Genomic DNA, 6000 nt, shown 5'->3' with positions numbered 1-6000 from the left:
CAGGCCAGCCCAGTACAGCATGATGGCTCGGCTTGGCTTAGTTTGGCTCTAACATGTGAATCTGGAAAGATATTGTTTTTGTTGGCCACATTGCAAAAACTTATTGAGTTTACCATGCATATTAGACACAAAATAAAAGGTGATTTGTCACAGTCAGTTTTGTCCTCTAACATCCTGCAGATATGCCTATATAGGCTCAGGGGTGGTTTCCCCTAGATACCGAAATCTAGGATCAGTGTCCCTTCTCCCAATCCTAACATTAACCATTAGTGGGGAAAATGCTAAACTTCACCCTAATACCCACCCTAATCCCCCTATATGGATTCGCACGACGTCTGGTAGCCCAATGTTCTGTTACTCCGATGTAGTCTCTGCCCATGGCCACTGGATAGAGATAGACAAGCACATCATCTAGTCTCTACCCAAGCCGATACATTATAGACCATCTCTGTGTCAATTGATGTGTGCTTGTTTACAATAACTCTCACCACTCCCAATGATTTTGCCAGTCTTTTAATAGAATACAGACATCTGGATACATGCTCAACAATGATCTATTAGATAAATTACATGTAAAATGTATACAGGTACCACCAACTGTCTTCTTGTGACCTCTTTATGTAGAATACCCCCTGAGCTACAGGAGCATGCATCAGTGTCCAAATCAGGTAATTATGCCACGTTCAGGTCCTAGTCGGAACTAGGAAACTCGGACATATCCGACTTGCTAATAGGTTGTAGATAAACACGTGCCGCGTACAATCCGTTAGCAAGTCGGACATTTCCTAGTTTCCGAGTGCTGACTAGCAAATGAACGTGGCATTAGTCCCTTTGCATCGTAGAAGAAGTCCTTTAATAAATTATTTTATTTCTCTTCCGGTTTCCGGTTGGCTGCCGCCCCACTCCGCCATCATGAAGTTCTGAACAAAAAACGAATGAGACAGAAAGGGTAAAAAAAAAAAAGGACAAAAAATTATGAAAAACATTTATGTAATGATAAAATATGGTCGAGAGTGGAGCAGGCGAGTGGAAATACCGGGTCTGCTTTAAATTGATTAACTGTTTCCCAGTTGTAATCTGCTGGTTGCTGCTGAGAAGACCAGCTCGTTAGCATTTTGATTGACTGCCATAGCTAATGCTAGCTAAATCATTTGTGAAGAATGGAATGGAGTATCAATGAAAACAATGTGGCTCGCTCGTGTTGAATAGAGCGGAAGAGGTAACGTTAGAAGAGCGACCAATATTTTCCATACCAGGCCAGCTAGCTAGCTCTCCAGCTAGCTACAGTGGATCCCCAAAGCCACGGTAAGACATGTCATATAAGGCTAACGTTAGCTTGCTAGCAACCTCGCAAATGATGTCGTTCATTGGCACTGGAGCAAATATAAGCTAGCAATGCCAACAACAGCCATTTCGCCTAATACAAGTACCCAGCGGTATACTTTATATTATAAACTGTGTGGTTCAAACACTGAATGCTGATTGGCTGACAGCCGTGGTATATCAAACCGTATACCACGGGTATGACAACGTATTTTTACTGCTCTAATTACGTTGGTAAGCAGTTTATAATAGCAGTAAGGCACCTCGGGGGTTTGTGGTATATGGCCAATATACCATGGCTAAGTGCTGTATCCAGGCACTCTGCGTTGCGACAGGCTTAAGAACAGCCCTTAGCCATGGTATATTGGCAATACACCACACCACCTCGGGCCTTATTGCTTAATTAAAGATTCAGACTTTGCTCGTCAATACATCTTCAACGGAACTTGCATTGATACAAATGGCACTCTGAATCAGCTGACAATAGCGAACAAATTACCCCCCTTTTTTTTGCAATTCGGTGTTGTATTTCTTTGGGGAGGCAAAATGTAGTTATAATGTTGCTCTCCTCCACTGAGTGTTAAATCAAATCAAAATAAAATAAAATGTTATTTGTCACATACAAGTGTTTAGCAGATGTTATAGCGGGTGTAGCGAAATGCTTGTGCTTCTAGCTCCGACAGTGCAGTAATATCTAACAAGTAATATCTAACAATTTCACAACATATACCCAATACACACAAAACTAGTAAGGAATGGGATTTAAGAATATATACATATATGGACAAGCAATGACACAATAGAATAGAATTCAGTGTATACATATGAGATGAGTAGTGCAAGATATGTAAACATTATTAAAGTGACTAGTGTTCCATTTCTTAAAGTGGCCAGTGATTTCAATAGGCAGCAGCAGCCTCTAATGTGCTAGTGATCGCTATTTAACAGTCTGATGGCCTTGAGATAGAAGCTGTTTTTCACTCTCTCGGTCCCAGCTTTGATGCACCTATACTGACCTCGCCTTCTGGATGATAGCTGGGTGAACAGGCAGTGGCTCGGGTGGTTGATGTCCTTGATGATCTTTTTGGCCTTCCTGTGACATAAGGTGCTGTAGGTGTCTTGGAGGGTGGGTAGTTGGCCCCGGTAATGCGTTCGGCAGACCGCACCACCCTCTGGAGAGCCCTGCGGTTGCGGACGGTGCAGTTGCCGTACCAGGCGTTGATACAGCCTGACAGAATGCTCTCAATTGTGCATCTGTAGAAGTTTGTGAGGGTTTTAGGTGCCAAGCCGAATTTCTTCAAATCAAATCAAATTTTATTGGTCACATGCGCCGAATACAACAGGTGCAGACATTACAGTGAAATGCTTACTTACAGCCCTTAACCAACAGTGCATTTATTTTTAACAAAAAAAGTAAAAATAAAACAACAACAAAATAAGTGTTGAGAAAAAAAGAGCAGAAGTAAAATAAAATAACAGTAGGGAGGCTATATATACAGGGGGGTACCGGTGCAGAGTCAATGTGCGGGGGCACCGGCTAGTTGAGGTAGTTGAAGTAATATGTACATGTGGGTAGAGTTAAAGTGACTATGCATAAATAATTAACAGAGTAGCAGCAGCGTAAAAAGGATGGGGTGGGGGGGCAGTGCAAATAGTCAGGGTAGCCATGATTAGCTGTTCAGGAGTCTTATGGCTTGGGGGTAGAAGCTGTTGAGAAGTCTTTTGGACCTAGACTTGGCACTCCGGTACCGCTTGCCGTGCGGTAGCAGAGAGAACAGTCTATGACTAGGGTGGCTGGATTCTTTGACAATTTTGAGGGCCTTCCTCTGACACCGCCTGGTATAGAGGTAAGGTTCAGCCTCCTAAGGTTGAAGAGGCTCTGTTGCACCTTTTTCACCACACTGTCTGCGTGGGTGGACCATTTCAGTTTGTCGGTGATGTGTACGCCAAGGAACTTTCCACCTGCTTTCCACCTTCTCCACTGCGGTCCCGTCGATGTGGATAGGGGGGTGCACCCTCTACTATTTCCTGAAGTCCACGATCATCTCCTTTGTTTTGTTGATGTTGAGTGAGAGGTTATTTTCCTGGCACCACACTCTCAGAGCCCTCACCTCCTCCCTGTAGGCGATCTCGTCATTAATATTAATAATAATAATGCCATATAGCAGACGCTTTTATCCAAAGCGACTTACAGTCATGCATGCATACATTTTTGTGTATGGGTGGTCCCGGGGATCGAACCCACTACCCTGGCGTTACAAGCACCGTGCTCTACCAGCTGAGCTACAGATGACCTCCTAAGGTTGAAGAGGATCTGTTGCACCTTCTTCACCACACTGTGATGGTGATATGATCCTTGACTAGTCTCTCAAAGCACTTCATGATGACAGAGGTGAGTGCTACAGGGTGATAGTCATTTAGTTCAGTTACCTTTGCTTTCTTGGGTACAGGAACAATGGTGGCCATCTTGAAGCATGTGGGAACAGCAGACTGGGAAAGGGAGAGATTGAATATGTCCATAAACACACCAGCCAGCTGGTCTGCGCATGCTCTGAGGACGCGGCAAGGGATGCCGTCTGGGCCGGCAGCCTTGCGGGGGTTAACATGCTTAAATGTCTTAATCACATCGGCCATTGAGAAGGAGAGGCCATAGTCCTTGGTAGTGGGCCTCGTCAGTGGCACTGTGTTATCCTCAAAGCGGGTGAAGAAGATGTTTAGCTTGTCTTGAATCGAGACGTCGGTGTTGGCGACTTGGCTGGTTTTCCTTTTGTAGTCCGTGATTGTCTGTAGACCCTGCCACATACGTCTCGTGTCTGAGCAGTTGAATTGCGACTCCACTTTAGTAGCTACACTGTTTGTATTCTGCCATATTCCCAGTCACCTTGCCATGGTTGAATGCGGTGGTTCGCGCTTTCAGATTTGTGCGAATGCTGCCATCTATCCACGGTTTCTGGTTAGGGTAGGTTTTAATTGTCACAGTGGGCACAACATCACCTATACACACTTCCTGATAAACTCAGTCACCGTTTCAGTGTATTCGTTTAAATTATTTTCGGAAGCTACCCGGAACATATCCCAGTCCGCGTGATCAAAACAATCTTGAAGCATGGATTCCGATTGGTCAGACCAGCGTTGAATAGTCCTTAGCACGGGTACTTCCTGTTTGAGTTTCTGCCTATAGGAAGGTGAGAAGCAAAATGGAGTCGTGGTCAGATTTGCCTAAAGGAGGGCGGGGGAGGGCCTTATAACCATCCCGGAAGTTCGAATAGCAATGGTTGAGGATTTTGGCAGCGCGAGTACAACAGTCGATATGTTGATAGAACTTCAGCAGCCTAGTCCTCAAATTTGCTTTGTTAAAATCCCCGGCTACAATAAATGCAGCCTCAGGATATGTGGTTTCCAGTTTGCATAAGGTCCAGTGAAGTTCTTTGAGGGCCGTCGTGGTATCGGCTTGAGGGGGGATATACATGGCCGTGACTAAAACCGAATAACATTTTCTTTGGAGATAATACGGTCGGCATTTGATTGTGAGATATTCTAGGTCGGGTGAACGGAAGGACTCGAGTTCCTGTATGTTACTACAATTACACCATGAGTCGTTAATCATGAAACCCGCACCTCCGCCCTTCTGCTTCCCGGAGAGAGATTTATTCCGTCTTAAAACTGCAACGCGTACGTTTGGATGTTAAAGCACAACTGAAGGCAATAAACAACTTCTCTGATAGAAAACGGCCTATGTGGCATCGATATTAGTCAGAAACATTTATAATGGTTTCAAAATTGACTGCAGGTTAACCCCTGCAAGTGTAAATAGGATAATTTTGTTCATAAAGTCAGTCTTGTCCAAAACTGAGTTTTTTTAAGTGAGTTCATCATGACTTACTTGAGGGTTGGGTTTTGATTTCTCCCTTGCCCACTAACATGGGATACACAGCTGCGGTTATTGTGCTAATGGGCGCCTAACTTTGTCTGGAAGTGGGGGTGTAAAAGCCTCGGAGGGGGGGTCTGGGGGACCTCCTCCATAACAGTTGTGCATTTTTAAAACAATTTTCCTGCAATTCTACGCTTCTTAACAGGAGTAATCCATATTTATGAACAGAACACAACTATTGTTCTTAGGCTTTGCCACAAATTATTTTGAAAAAATAGTTTTAATGACAATATTACTAATCTACTCCCTTCCTTGAAAATCCCACCCCCAATAATTAATTGACAGGTCTGAAACCTACCAACCCTGTGACTCAAACATCCCTTCCCTGACAATCCCACCAACAGTGATCGATTGATAGGCCAAACTGTTAATGTGGCCAGGATAACGCATGACAATGAGGAAATGAAATAAAAATGGGAGTATAATATTGTTTTACCCAATAGAATTAGAATTTAATAAAAAGCAGTGTTAAATTGCACATTGAGTTTATCTTTTTGTCACAAATAATGCAATCACAATAATGTAGTACAATTACAAATGTGAACCTTGATTTATCTTTCTCAATATGGCAGTGTTATCTGGAGGGGCATTGAACTGTCAACTTAAATGCAAACTTTGCATTTCAATTTGGTCATTGATTATGTTCACATAAAAATAATATTGCCAACAGATTATTAATTTATCATTATCAAATTTGCATTTTTGGCAGCTATATATATCCATAAATTGCGGCCCAGAATCTTTAA

At 43.2% G+C, this 6000-nt stretch overlaps 1 protein-coding gene across 2 annotated transcripts in view; it reads left to right on the top strand.

The window, feature by feature from the left end:
- The first annotated feature begins 851 nt into the window (after nucleotides 1-851).
- Nucleotides 852-6000, top strand: part of taok2b (TAO kinase 2b) — a 71657-nt gene continuing 66508 nt past the window's right edge. For both annotated transcript variants that reach the window (XM_041884656.2, XM_041884649.2), the window contains exon 1: nucleotides 852-1305. The gene's annotated coding sequence lies outside the window, so the exon portion shown is untranslated. The remainder of the gene's footprint in view (nucleotides 1306-6000) is intronic.

Source organism: Coregonus clupeaformis, chromosome 1, assembly GCF_020615455.1.
Source record: "Coregonus clupeaformis isolate EN_2021a chromosome 1, ASM2061545v1, whole genome shotgun sequence".
Classification (NCBI taxonomy): Eukaryota; Metazoa; Chordata; class Actinopteri; order Salmoniformes; family Salmonidae; genus Coregonus; species Coregonus clupeaformis.
The sequence above is the reverse complement of the archived record's forward strand: the minus strand, read 5'-3'. Positions and strand labels throughout refer to the sequence as shown.